At 50.8% G+C, this 14,182-nt stretch overlaps 1 protein-coding gene and 1 long non-coding RNA gene across 8 annotated transcripts in view; one reads left to right on the top strand and one right to left on the bottom strand.

Annotated features, from left to right (window-relative positions):
* The window catches only part of COL23A1 (collagen type XXIII alpha 1 chain), a 291,034-nt gene that overhangs the window by 67,837 nt on the left and 209,015 nt on the right, over window positions 1-14,182 (top strand). The window lies entirely within an intron of this gene.
* On the bottom strand, window positions 6,312-13,351 carry LOC118498066. Its single transcript, XR_004900590.1, has 3 exons — window positions 13,340-13,351; window positions 10,787-10,790; window positions 6,312-6,447 (listed from the first exon to the last, which is right to left on the bottom strand). It is a non-coding gene; the product is annotated as an uncharacterized LOC118498066 (long non-coding RNA).

Genomic DNA, 14,182 nt, shown 5'->3' with positions numbered 1-14,182 from the left:
AATTCTTTTCTAGTTCTTGGTTTTTGTTTGATTACCTTCTTTTATTGTTTATATCCTCTTTTTTATGTTTCCTCTCTGCTTTTTATTGAAGTAAACTTAATATATAGTAAAATGTACAGACCTTCAGTGCTTCAGTGTATAGCCTGATTTGCTTTGCAAACACACAATTTTATACCATCAGAGTTTTTTGTCTTTTTTGTTTGTTTGTTAACATTGTTAAGATACTTCAGCATTTGCTGGCCTCTGATGCCTGTGTTGGAAAGCCCACTGTCATTCTCGTAGTCAGTCCTTTAAAGGTGAGCTGCTTTTGCTCCTGGGGACACTTTTAAGGTCCCCTCTTTGTCTCTTGTGTTCTGTAGTCTCATGTGTATTCATGCCTTGTCTTGTTCCATTGCATTGTTGGTGATATTTCCATATACATGTTCCAGTTCATTAATTCTCTTTGCAGCTTTGTCTAATTTGCTGTTTATCACACCTATCGAGTTCTTTATTTCAACCATTATGGTTTTCATATATAGAAACTACATTTTCCTCCCTCAACCTCTTCTTAATTATTCAGTCTCTTTTGTTTTCTCATCTTTGTGATTATGTCCTTTTTTCTGTAATTTTTTTACATCATAACTTTGTTTCTGAAAATGTCAATATGGGAGAGAAGATTGTTGTTTACTGTTTCTGCTGATTCGCATTCAGAGTCTTGCCTTATCACACATTAATCTTTTTTTAGGATGGTGATTTTATTTCTTTATGGCAACATACATGGCAGTCTTCGATGATGAGCGCATCGCTTGGTCATAACCTGTGGCCCTCCGGGTTACATCTGCTTCTCCGTCGCTCAGTGCTGTAGAGAACTGCTGCCCCAGAAGCACACCGGCGAAGGTGAAAATTCCAGCCCAGAGTTTCCTCTACTGTTGACCCTGGGCGCTGTGTCCCAGTAGTGGTGCTTCCATTGCTATTTGCCCTTGGGGCAACAGACCCCTCCTGGCTCCTCTGTTCAAGCTGCTCGGAGCTCCTGTGCAGTTTGTATTTAGTGTGATGAATGTTCCCTGACGAAACGTTTTCTCATTTGACAGCACCAGTGCCGCAGAGTGTACTTGACAGCCATGAAGCCAGAGGCCGTGTTCAGAAATTTTCTTTTTTTTCTAAGCTCTTCAGCCAGGAACCCAAATGTGAGCTTAGAAAAATGTGTCTCAGGCTCCAATGTTTCAGAGATCATATCTCTAGATAAAATTCTACACGAGACACTTCGTTCAGAATTTAGTGCCAGGAAAGCTTTGTCTTCCCTGAGGGACTGGCCAGCTTCCTCTGCCTTTGGCAAGCACATTGCAATCCATCTTGTTCCCTTTCCTCCCAGCTGCCTGGAAGTATTGGGCAACATGGATGCCGCATCATGTCAGTTTTTCTAGGCCTTAGGACTGGCTTCCTTCTCTGTCTCAAAGTCATAATTTCTGGTTTGTATGTACATGCTAACAGATTTATAGCCCATTTACCTCCGTATCTCTTTTATGGAAAGAGTGAAGTTACAAGTAAAGTAAGTTAAACTGTATAAACATTTTGCATTTCCTTCCCTTGTGTTCTTAAGATATCAAGAGGGAAGGCGTGACCTGAAACATTCATGCAGACTGCTCCGGCTGCAGGTTCTGAAGCTCCGTCCCTCCCTCCGCTCCCTCTCCTGTGGGCAGACGCAGCTCCACTCTTCTGGACTCTATTCTCCGCCCACATCCTTTGCCTTCATGGTGGGTCGGAGGTAGAGTGAATTATTTGGGGGCTTTGCCCCTCTTAAGGGTGAGAACTAGACCTTGTCGTTCAGTTTCCAAGAGCGTTCAGAGTGGACTGACGTACGTTCTGTTTACAGCAAGTGGGAAGGGGTGGGTGTTTTCACCCCCACACTTACATTAGCAGAGCGGGGTACCCTTGACAGTCTCATCTGTGAGCTCTGACTCTGGCCCTGCCGCGTCCGTGGGCTCACAGAGATTGACGGCTAAGCGAAGTGCAGACGAGCCAGGCCGTGGGGCTAGCCTGCCTGTTCATATCCCTCCGCCACTCCCTCCGTACTCATTGCGGGGCGTTCAGCAAAGCTGCTCAGCCACTCTGTACCGCGGCATCCTCATTTGCAAAGCACGGAAAGTGATAGTGTCTTTTACTGATATGAGGGCAAAAAGATTAAATGTGCGAAAAAAAGATTAAATGTGGGAAAAGTGCTTAGAACATATTGAAAGTATTCATAAATGTTAACCATTATTATTAGTATTTTAAAATTCTTGTTACCATCATTATTATCTCTGTAGAGATTATGTTGGACAGAGAAGGGACCATTGGAACTTCCCAGTTGGCACATTCTGGGGACATTTCCCCATCTCATACCGAACTTACCCGTGGGCGTCTCTAGTTCAGACCCACTGCTTTATTATTACAGCTCGCTGCTCTCAGGACCCCTGTGTCCTCCCCTCCCCCTCTCCCTTCCCCTTCCCTTCCCTTCCTTTTTCTTCCCTTCCCTTCCTCCCCTTTCCTGCTCTGCCTGGCCAGTCTCACCCACCCTCCTGACCCCAGGCTGCCTCACAATCCAATGCCTGCAATTCTTTACCAGCTTTTCCTCTGGGCAGAGGTGCTCTGTGCCCAAGTCATTGCCAGCCCTTCCCCTCCTCCCCATCTCAGAGAGGCTTCTAGCATCCTTCTAGAGGATTTGGGCCACTACAGTACATGTTTTCCCCTCATTCTTCCATTCACTCATTTATTCGTTCATGCCAGTAGTGCCTCAGGCTCCTGCCCCTCTGGGGTTCATGACTGGTCCCCAATTCTGGGACTATGTTGGCTTTGCTTCACAGCCCTGACGCAGGCCCCTGCTCTCCCTGTGTGAGCAGAGTACTTGGCCCACTGAACCCAAACCCGGCGTCTCTGACTGCAGTTCAGCTGGCCTCGCCAGCCTACCTCAGGTTATGCACTGGGCGCCTCTGATGGCTCCACAGCCCTGGGAGCCCTGATGGTGATGGCTGGGCCCAGGGAGCCCGTGGTCCCAGGAGCACAGTTCATGCCTGGGGACAGGCCAGTGGCTGATCACGACCCACATGGGAGACTCCGTGCTGAATCCTGAGTGAACCCCAGGTCAGAGCTGGCAGTGTCAGAGGAGGGCAGGTCAGGACACCGGGTGTGTCTCTGGTGACGCCAGTTTTTCGAGGACCCAGCCCTGACTGTGGGCATGCCACTATTGGAGTCAAAGGCTCAGTGTCCCCATTGCCACCTGATGCCACCCATATGTGGCTCCAGATTTCCTGGGACTCAGAGACAAGTGTGCACGTGCAGGTGATAGAAAAAAATGTTCTTTCTTCCTCCTGATCCAGCTTGATGGCAGGGCAGTGGTCTCCCAAGGCCATTACTGGATACTGATTATTGGGGAGGTGGAGAGGGGACTACTGGGCAATGCTGCTCCCTTGGTTGGAGCCTCAATGGGACGTGTGCCACAGTGTTCGATGCCTGTGACCCTCAACCAGCACCTCTGAGTGACGGACTGCCTCATTGGCGTGGTGACCCACTACGCCAGTCCGCCATTACAGCACAGGCTGGTGGCTGACACAACAGAAAGTTGTCTCCCCACAGTTCTGGAGGTAGGAAGCCCCGGTGAAGGTGTCAGCTGATTTGCTGTCTGAGGAGGACCCTCGCCGTGGGGTGCAGATGGCCACCTTCTCACTGCGTCCTCACACGGCCTTTCCGCTGTGCAGAGAATTTGAGGCCCGGCATCCCTCCCTCATCTCATCAGCCTCCAGTTCTGTCAGATCAGGGCCATACCCTTCTGAGCTCACAGGACCTCAATGACCTCCTGGAGGCCCGGTCTGCAAATATAGTCACACTGGGCGTCAAGGCTTCAACATGTGAATCCTGAGGGGACACCGTCCAGTCCATGACAACCACTGCTCTGCCAACACGTCTACTTTCTGGCACCTGGCCACCAGCACTCTCACCCCTCACCTCTGCATGCAGGGCTGCACCAGGTCCAGCTCTGGCACCCTCTATGATGTCGCCAGAATCAAAACCAAACGTGCCCTTCCAGGCAAATGAAAAGCTAACTTTATCTGAAGAATGTTATAAGGTTTCTGCTACCCTCTCCTGATATAACGGAGACCCCCTGGGGTATTTCGAAAGCAGACCTGGTCGCTCCCCTTATCTCCTCGCCCTGCCCTGCTGTGGCTTCTCCGATGGTGGAACTAGAAACAGACCACATTGCCAAAACAAACCCTGGCGTTTCCACACACAGGAAAGAGGGGCTTAAATTGCACTTTTTAAATAGTGGCAATATGTTCACACTGGCAGCTTATACCTCATAAAAGTCTGTTCTGGGATTTGTGGAAGGCATGGGTTTTAGATCGGCAGTGACTTAGGGCCTGGAGTGAGTGCCTACCCTGGAAAGGCCCCGGCTGAAGGCCCCGTGTGCTTGCTCAAGTGCAGGAGCCCTGCTCCTGAGGAGGCAGCTCTGCTTTGGAGGGGCCTGGGACCCCTTGCCTGCAGCCCCTGTGTCCCACCCAAGACTAGATGGGCCGGGAGAAGAAGTTCTTTGCTGGATTCACCTCTCTGGGCCCCTCAGCATGTGGAAACTGCCAGCTGGTCTCCCGGAGCTGCTTGCACCGGGGGGCTTTCATGAAGGTGTGAGGGTCATGGGCAGGAGGGACTCTGGGAAGGACTGACCACCCTGTGGCCAGAGCCCCACCCTGTGTGAGGACCCCTGCTTCCCGGAGCTCCCTTGTTAGGAGCTGAGAGGGCCTGCTTCCACCACAGAGCATGTGTTCTGCTCCAGGAGCAGCGGGGGCCTGGAGAGCTCCAAGCCGCAGGGCGACAGCGAGGTGCGCTCAGGCTGCGTCTGCAGGTGGCTAAGGGCGGGCATCTGGCATGGAAGGTGTCTCTGGATCTCTGGGGCTCCAAGGCTCCAGAACAGTGAGCGAAGGGCCCAGGAGAGCGCCTCTCCCTCATGGTGAGGATCAGAGCACTTATTGATTTCATGCTGTCCCCGTGAAATGCTCGAAAATGAGGGTCCCCAACCAGACAGAGTCCCTTCCCTCAAGCATTCTCTACTTTAAGGCTGAGGTACTGACCCATGAACCAGCAGGCAAAGCTTCACCTGATGGGTAACACACACGTGGTGCTGCCTAAGTGCCAGGCGCTAAGTGTTCAAGCACCTAACACAGCGAATGAGGTCATGAATCCTTCCTGTGACCTGTGGAGTGAGCACAACCATTACTGCCACTCTCCAGACGAGGACACTGAGGCACAGAGAAGTCCGGTGACTGAGCCTCAGCCCCCAGCCAGTCGAGGTTGGTGCTGCCATGCTTCGCAGGAGCCGGACCGCCATCCGTGCTCTTCCCTCCAGTCTGGACCCTGGAGAGGGTGGGGGCCTGCGAGGGGACCAGGCACTCCAGACAGACGAAGAGGTTGTTGTGGGGGAAAGGGAGGAAGATGTTTCTGGGAGGGCATGCGTGTGCAGATGTGGGGACCTGCTGAAGCGCTGGCCTGTCGGGAGTGGGCACCAGTCTGGCCTGGCTGGGATCAGGTTCATGTGTGACCACCTGGCAGCCAATGAGTGAGTGGAGACTGGGGTGGAAAATGGGCAGTAAATGTGGCCTTTCTGGGCCCACCTGGTGTTGCAAAATGATTTTTTATATGGTGCTAAAATACACATACCATAAACTTTACCACTTGAACCATTTTGGAATGTGTGATTCAGTGGTGTTAAGTCTATTTACGAGACTGCGCAAACATCACCTCTGTTTCATTCTGGAATATTTCGCCTTCCCCTAGCAAACCCTGTCCCCATGAAGCAGCTGCCCTGTCCCCTCCTGCAGCCCCTGCAGCCACTCGTCTGCTTCTGTCTGGATGAGTTTGTCTGTTCTGGGTGCGCGTTCACCGAGGCCACAGAAACACAGGCAGGATGTGGCCCCTGGGACGGGCTCCCTTCACCTCGAGTTCTTCCTTCGAGGCTCACCCACGCTGCGGCATGCGTCAGAGCTCCTTTCCTTTCTATGGCCGGACGGTCAGCATGCCTCTCGGGGGGGACCATGAACACCCCACTGCACCCCATCCCTCCCACCCGGCATGGTTGTGCTCCTGGGCCCAGCCGCATGCCAGCATTACCTGCTTGCATGGTCCGTTTCCATCTGTGTTTAGACCAGCGATTTAGACCTTTTTCATCTCCTGGCACACATAAACTAATTATTACAACTCTGCAGCACACCAAAAAATATATTGTATTTTTTGTCGGTCTGACCAAAAAAAAAGTATAATTTTGATTGATTTACCAAAAAAAATGATAATAGTAATTACTTATTCTTTTTGCTCCAAAGTGACTTTTTTAAAAAATCAGGTGCCTATACTTGTACATAAGGATTTCTGGTACCAAGAATTAACCAATCAGACACAAACCTCATTGTGTGACATGACGAATAAGATGCAAGTCTGTTATGTGACCTGTATATTTATGGCTCAAGACAGGGCATCACATCAACAGCTATTGTGTTGCCGGTTGTTATTTTTTTATTTGACAATCCGAGGGAAAAGAGGTCAGTGCTCCTGACTAAACAGTCAGGTGTTGCATGTTTTAAAAATTCTTGTGGTACATCAGTTGGAAGTCGTTGATTTAGACAAAAGCATTCGGTCCAGACTTTGTGCACCCCGACCGTTCTCAGGGTTTAGCCTTTTATCTGCAGGCAGCAGGTGGCTGCCCGGTGCATGGATCCCCCTCTTTTGGGGGGAGCCATGTCTGTGCTGGGTGACCCTGCCAGGGGCTGAGGCCGATTGTCCCCAGGGGTATCCCGTGTAGAACACGCAGAATGGGCCATCCTTCTCAGGCAGTGTATAATTGAGACCAGAGGAGACAGTCATCCTCCTGGGGCCTGGACCAGCTTGCACTGAGGGATTGGCAGAGGCGGAGAAGAGGGGAGAAGAAAATCACTCGAGCAAGGGGCGGGGCCCAAATGTGTTCCGTCTTTTAGAAATGTCCCCTCTCTCTCTGTGGCTGTCTCTGACTCTGCCTGAGCCAGCAACCTCAGGGTGTGGCGAAGGAGAGGGGAGAACAAGGTATTGGAAACAATAAGCTTCCCACAAAGGACTGGAGGTGGTGATGTTTTAAAAAGTCAAGCTCATGAGGTGTACAATAAATTTCGGCCTTTTAGGTGTTCAGTTTCATGAGCTGTTGATACACAGTCTTTTATTGTGGTGACACAAACACAACATAAAACTTACCATCCTAACCATGTTAAGGGTCCAGCTCTGCGGCACTAGGCCCATTCACAGTGCTGTGTGGCCGTCACCACTGCAAGTCCCCAAGCCCTTTCGCCTTCCCCGACTGCAGCTCCGTACTCAGTCAACACCGGTCCTCCACTTCCACTCCTAGTAACCTCTCTCCTACCTTCTGCCTCTACGAATTTGCCTCCAAGACGCTGCTCACACGCAGGATAGATAAGTGGAATTGCACCACATTTGTCCCTTTTGCCTGGCCTATTTCACTGAGCATGATGTCTTCCAGGTTCGTCCATGCTGTGGCCTGTGTCCAGACTTCCTTCTTTTTAAGGCTGAATATTATTCCATTGTATGTGTAGGGGTCCCCACCCGCCAGGCTGTGGACCGGTACCAGCCATGCGTGGCCTGTTAGGAACAGGGCCACAAAGTAGGAGGTGAGTGGTGGCCAAGTGAGCAAAACGTCACTCTTGTTACCACCTAAGCTCTGCCTCTGTGTCCTCACCACCGCCCCCCGGCCGTGAAAATCTGTCTTCCACAAAACCAGCCCCTGGTGCTAAAAAGGCTGTGGACCTTGGGTATGGACCACGTTTCATGTCGGTCGATGAAGAGTTTGATCGCATCACGTGTGGGCCGTACGGATAACGCTGCCCTGAATACATGTGTTCAAGCATCTGTCTGGGCCCCTGCTTTCACTTCTGTAGGGTGTTTACCCAGGAGTGCAGTTGCTGGAGCAGATGGTGATTGTATGTTTAATTTTTTGAGAACCCTCCACACTGTTTTCCAGAGTGGCTAGACCATTTCGCATTCCCACCAGCAGTGCACCGGGGTTCCCACTTCCCCGCAGCCTCGCCAACACCCGTTGTTTCCAATGTCTTTGCGAGGGCTGTCCTCGTGGGCGTAACATAGAACCTCGCTGTGGTTAGTCCTACAAGTTCAGCAAGTGTCTGCAGCCATTAGATGTGATTTGGGGAGAAAACGGACATGCTGTACACAGGTGCGCTTTTCTAACACCCCCTCTTGGGCAGTGAGAACGAGGTTTCTGGGGAGCAGAAGGGGCAGGAGATGAGGGACCCCCCAGACTGAAGGTGAGAAATGCAGCTGGCAGTGGTCCCTGTAGCGGATTGGTTCATGGGAAGCTGCTTCCTTGGGGCCCCACCCAGACCATAGACATGGGTGCAGGTGAGGAAAATGAGGTGTCAGAGACAGGCTGCTGGGTGGTGCTGGGTGGCTGCTTTCGGCCACACCCTCCTCCCCACATTTCAGTCTCCTCTCTGGTGGCATGGACAGTTCCCGTCGTTTCTTCCTGGCTTCTCACTCACTGTGGTCCGAGAGACAGCCCTGCCTCCTGAGGCGACTAGAGTAGAAGGATGTCTGGCGGGAAGTGCAGCAGGGAGGCTGCCACACCGCTGGACACATTGATCCCCTGCTCGCCGATTGCGAGTGTGTTGCTGACCACCAGAAGTCGGGGAAATGCATGGACATGGTTTCCTTCATCTGAAGCCTTGCAGGGCAGAAGCTTTGCATTTCATTACCGTGGAGCTGCTGCCCAGAGCCTCTGTGGTTCATGTCCCATAAGCACCACGGGTCTCTGCACGCTTCCAACCCTGTGTGCCGTTTTGTCCGACCAACGGGCAGCCCACTCTGCAAATCGAGTTTGAGGATAAAAGTCAATTGGTTCAAGATTCCATGACAGATAGATGTTGCATTTTAGAGCAAATGTTGAAAACCACTTGAGATCTGATGGGGGTGGAGACGAGGGAGAGGAAGAGAAGATATAGTGTATTCTGCCCCGAATTATCTCCAGAAATCAGCATGTGTGAGAAAGCGAAAGAAGCTCTGTTCTCTGGATTGAGAAGTTCTGGCTTTGGGGTCAGGGATTATGCTCCGATCTGTGCAGACGTTGAGACAATGACTGGAAAAAGCAGCGGTCTCCTGTCTGATGGGGCTTCTCCAGGGAAAGCCCTGGCAGAGTGTGCCTGGAGCTCCATCACCCTCCCTGCGTTCAGTTCTGATTTAATATGAATCAGGAGGGCCAAGGGAACTAGATGCACCAAGCCTGCTAGTGACAGTGCATCCTCAGATTTGTCCCCTCTTGGTGAGCAACAGTACAGACAGTATTCAGGCTGCACCTGGTGCCCTGCATCATGTCACATGATTCTCACAGCAGCCCCATCGGGTTGTGCCTCACGTCCTTGTTTACAGCATCAGGGAGGTTACACAGTCCACCCAGGGTCTCACGGCCAAGCATGCCCTTTGTCCTGAGCCCCTCCCTAAGTGAGGCAAATGCCCACGAGGACAGAACTGATGGGGCAGGAACACGACATTCTCTCTCGAAGTGTATGACCCAGTATACAATGTTATATTACTCAATCTTCAGTTGGAAATTCTGACACATGCCACAACACGGATGGACCTTGAGAACATTATGCTTCTCAGCGAGGTAGGTCAGAGAAAGACAAATACCGTGTGACCTCATTTACATGGAATCTGAAGAAGCCAGACTCATAAAGCGGGAAGTAGAACGACCGTTACCAGGGACTGGGGCAGGGGCCGGAGTGGGGGCCTTGGGGGAGCGTTGTGTGAGGGTTTGGACTTGCAGCTGCGAGATGGATACGTTCTGGAGATCTAATGTACAGCTGAGTGGGTATAGTTGGTAACACTGCATCATAAACTTCAAGTCGCTCAGAGACCAGATCTTCATGGTTCTCATCAAAAGGGAAAGAAGTGGTGATTATATAATGTGATAGGTAACTGTGCAGCGGATGTCTTTGACCTCTCACAGTGGTTCACCCTTCGGTATTTTCTGTGTGAGATCTTGGGACACAGGAGGGGCCCCTCCATAACCCTGACCTTTCTGCTCGTCCAGGTGAGGGGTCTTGACCACCTGTACACATCACTGGAATAGATCTGTCCTGATTCTGCAAGTTCCTGAATCTTGTGGAACATTCCCACATCAATTTTATGGTTGAGGTTTTTGGCAGTAAAATTTTTGTCTACATTTACGTATTTGTGGCACGTATGCATCGGTTTAACTAACTGCTGTTCTGCAAGCATACGTCAAGCAATGTGGTCATTTCAGGCAGGATTAGCTACCTAAGACACTGTGATTTGAAGGCAGACATTTTTTGCCATTTATTATAGGTCTAGGAATTTGCCATTTACATTTCCTTCTGTTGGGATTCTTTTTTATGCTGAGTCCCTCCGTGACCACCATCACTGCCACCATCGCCACTGCCCAATGCCGTGGGCACCTGGGAGCTGAAGCTCTACTGACAAACTCAGATGCTGGCAGGAGTTCTTCCTGACGGCAGGTTCTGTGTTTGCACTTAGCTTACTTGCCCTGGCATTTCTTTACAAACAAAACCACACCAGTTTCATATTACTGGAATGAGGTGGGAAATAAATGCATAAATTGGCCTATATCCTGTTGTTGGAATTTTAGGAGTACATTTCTACATAGTTCATTAAGTTGTTAGCAGGTCAGATGGCCAGCACTGTGTGGTAATTCCTCATCACCTGGCAAAGCCTCCTCATTCATTCATTCATTCATTCAGACATCTGAAGGCACCTCTCTGTGCTGGGCTCTTTTTTAATAAAGATTTTATTTATTTTTTTAGAGAGAGGGGAAGGGAGAGAGAAACATCAATCGGGCCCCCAACCGGGAACCCAGCCTGCAACCCAGGCATGTGCCCCATCTGGGAATCGAACCAGCGACCTTTTGGTTCACAGACCAGCACTCAATCCACTGGGCCACACCAGCCAGGCCTGGACTCTACAAATGTTATTTTATCCACCAGAAAGAAATGAACCATTGTTTCCGACCCCATCATGCCTGCAGTTTGGGGAGCCAGACACAGGAGTGGTCATAATGTCACGTGGTCTCCTGCAAAGTGTGCATGGGGTGGCATGGGGGAGGGGCGAGTAGTTCTGCAGGGGTAAGTCAGCAAGGTTTCAGAGGGGACCCCGAAGCTGGCCTTGAGCGAGACCCCCATCCTGTTCTTTCAAAAAACTGCTCTTCATTTTCGTTGGTTATTTTGCTTTGCTTTATTTTCAATAATTTGCCATGAGAATCATCTTCTAAACAGAAAGAATGGAAACCAACTTATTTTCAATCTCTCGGGCCTGGCACAGAGCTGGTGCCCATTCAGTGTGTTCCGTAGTAGAAGGAAGCCAATGAGCATTGCTGGGTCTCTTTTCCTTCCTCCCGGCACACTTCCTGGCCCGGCAGGAACAGAGGCAAGCTCTGCTGCGTACTGCTCCTGCGTGGGAAGGACGGTCAGGCTGCAGCTGGAACCCACAGACAAGTCACACTGAATCTAATATTGGAAGAATACACGAAACCAAAACAAAATCAAAAGAAAGCAACACAAACCAGGGAGGAAACTGTGCACAGGGAGAGAGGCTAACCTTTTCTGAATGTGCTTTGTGGTTTTTAGATTCGACTTTGAAAACATGTCAATGTTTAAACATGTAGAAAGTTAGATGATCTTTGAAAACTGGACCTCATACTTACTTTTTCTCGTGCATCTTCCCACTTCCCATCTGCAGGGGAAGGTGTGAGCAGGGAGAACCCACAAGGTCTGCGTCTGAAGGAAGTCTTTCCCATGAGGTGTCTCTCAGTCCTTGGAGCTCGGTCCAAATAGTCTGTCCCTGGGCTGCCGTCCGGCACCAAGGCCCCTACCCTTCGGAGATTTTTCCCCCCTTTTAAATCCTGTTTCATGTGGCATCTAATGCCTTCCCTAAGAAATTCCTAACTAATCATCTCCCCAGTACTTCATTTTGAAGGAGAATTATGTGAAATTACATGCAAATGCTTAGTTCTATTTAGGTGCCTGGATAGCTGAAAACTGATCATTTGCACCAAAGTGGTCATCAGGGGCCTGTTAGCTTGTTGACCCTACTCACATTTTTTGTGGTGGGATATACATAACATTGACCTTTTAAACCATTTTTAAGTGCACAGTCCAGTGGCCTAGAGCATATTCACATGCTGCGGCACCGCCATCGTCCACTTCTAGGACGTTTTCATCTTCTCCGACTGAACCTCTGTCCCCCCTACATGATAGCACCCTCTCTCCCCTCCCCCAGCCCCCGGCAACCACCATCTGCTTTCTGTGCCCATGAATTAACTATTCTAGGCACTCCATATGAGTGGACTCACGCAATATTTGTCCTTTTGTGTTGGCTTATTGCATTAGCACATTAGCATCTACCTTCAGGGTCATCCATGTTGCAGCGTGTGTCAGAATCTCATTCCTTCATAGGGCTGAACACCATTCCATTCTGTGTGCTGTAGACTGTTTGTGCCCACCCCCCACCCCCCATTCCTGTGCTGACATTCTAACCTCAGGGGTGACGGTATTAGGAGGTGGGGCCTTTGAGGGGTGATGAGGTCACAGGACAGAGCCTTTAGGAATAAAAGAGGCCTGAGAGAGCTCTCTCGCCCTTCCGGCCACGTGAGGTCACGACGAGAAGGCCTCCATTGCTGATCTGGTTTCATCTATCTCCTCTACCTTTTCTGTGTGTGTGTGTGTGTGTGTGTGTGTGTGTAGTATTTTAAAGCCAACTCTAGACACCTTGTATTTTCCTTGCTATTATTTCACTGTGCATGTTTCAAGGCTTAGGGCTTTTTTTCCTCTGTCAAAACCCAAGGCCATTATGACATCAGAGATTAATACAAATGTCAAACACCCTATAATTTAAGTCAAAATTCAGATTTCTTTACTTGTCCCAAATTATATCATCTCAACATGGTATTATCCAGCCTCTGTGACCACTTCTGGGAACAGGTTCTGCATCCTCAGGCCAAAGGAGCCAGAAAAGTCAAAGACACCTGGTGGCTGTCCCCACCACCGCAGGCCTGGGGCGAGCTGGCACCTTGGGGAGGACCAGTGAGCCTGCCTGTAGCAGAGCCGGGAGGAAGGGGAGGCCAGTGGCCGCACCTGGGCATTTGTGTGGTTAGGAGCACAGGTTTGGGGGAAGGTAGCCTGTGTCCCAGTCCTGGCATCCATCCTTAGGATCTGTGAGACCGGGGGCAGGCGGCTTTGCCTTTGGGAGTCCCCACTTCTTCATCCATCAAGTGGGAATGGCAAGAGCAGCAGCTCCGCAGTACTCGGCACACACAGGGCCCGGCGGTGCAGGCGCATATCCGGGGAAGACTGGCTGGGGTCATCCCGGCGCCGCTGCCACGATCATTATCAGAGTGATCACTGTCATCCTGGGGAAGATCGCAAGTCACCGAGACTGGTGCTCCGACTCCGGGCCCACCGTGGCCTGGGAAAGCCAGGGTTCCAGGGAAACCCAGTGTTTTGGAGAGTGGTCCCTCTCGGAACAGCTGTCATGCCTTAGTGCCCCAATCCAGAAATTCAGGCAGCCTCTGTCCCCTTCCATTTCAGGGCCTGGGGTCTCTGAGCTGTGTGCCCTGGGAGAGGCCTTTGACAACGTCTTCTGTGAATCAAGGGGACAAACAGAAGGCACCAGTACCTTCAGCGGCCACATCAGTGTCTTTCGTAGCAACTTCTCTTTAAACCCAAGTATATCTGGCTTCAAAAATAAAACAACTAGCTTTGGGTGTTTTTTCCAAATATTAATTAAAAACAGGAATTTGATCCCTTCAGACACTCTCTCCATGGACACAGGAAGGGAGGGGGCTGGCAAAGGAAAGGTTTGTGCCCAGATGGGGCCAGTCCTAGGGGGGCCCACCCAGATGTCCCCGGCCTGTGGGCCTTGATGCTAGAAAGAAAGAGCAGCTTCCAGGTGGAAGGACCCAGAGCTAGGAGGACACACAGCACTGGTGACAGATGACTAGCATGCAGTTCTACAGGAAGGGGTGCTGCTGTCCTGAGTCTGAGGCCCGTCCTCCTGCACCGCTCCCACCCGTGGCCCAGGGGGACACTTGCTCTGGTTAGCTGGGACAATCCTGCTCTGTTTCCATTGTGTCCCAAACCCTCGCTGAATTCTCCTG

Source organism: Phyllostomus discolor, chromosome 13 (assembly GCF_004126475.2).
Source record: "Phyllostomus discolor isolate MPI-MPIP mPhyDis1 chromosome 13, mPhyDis1.pri.v3, whole genome shotgun sequence".
Taxonomy (NCBI): domain Eukaryota; kingdom Metazoa; phylum Chordata; class Mammalia; order Chiroptera; family Phyllostomidae; genus Phyllostomus; species Phyllostomus discolor.
Note: the sequence above shows the minus strand (reverse complement) of the source record. Positions and strands in the feature narration are given on the sequence as shown.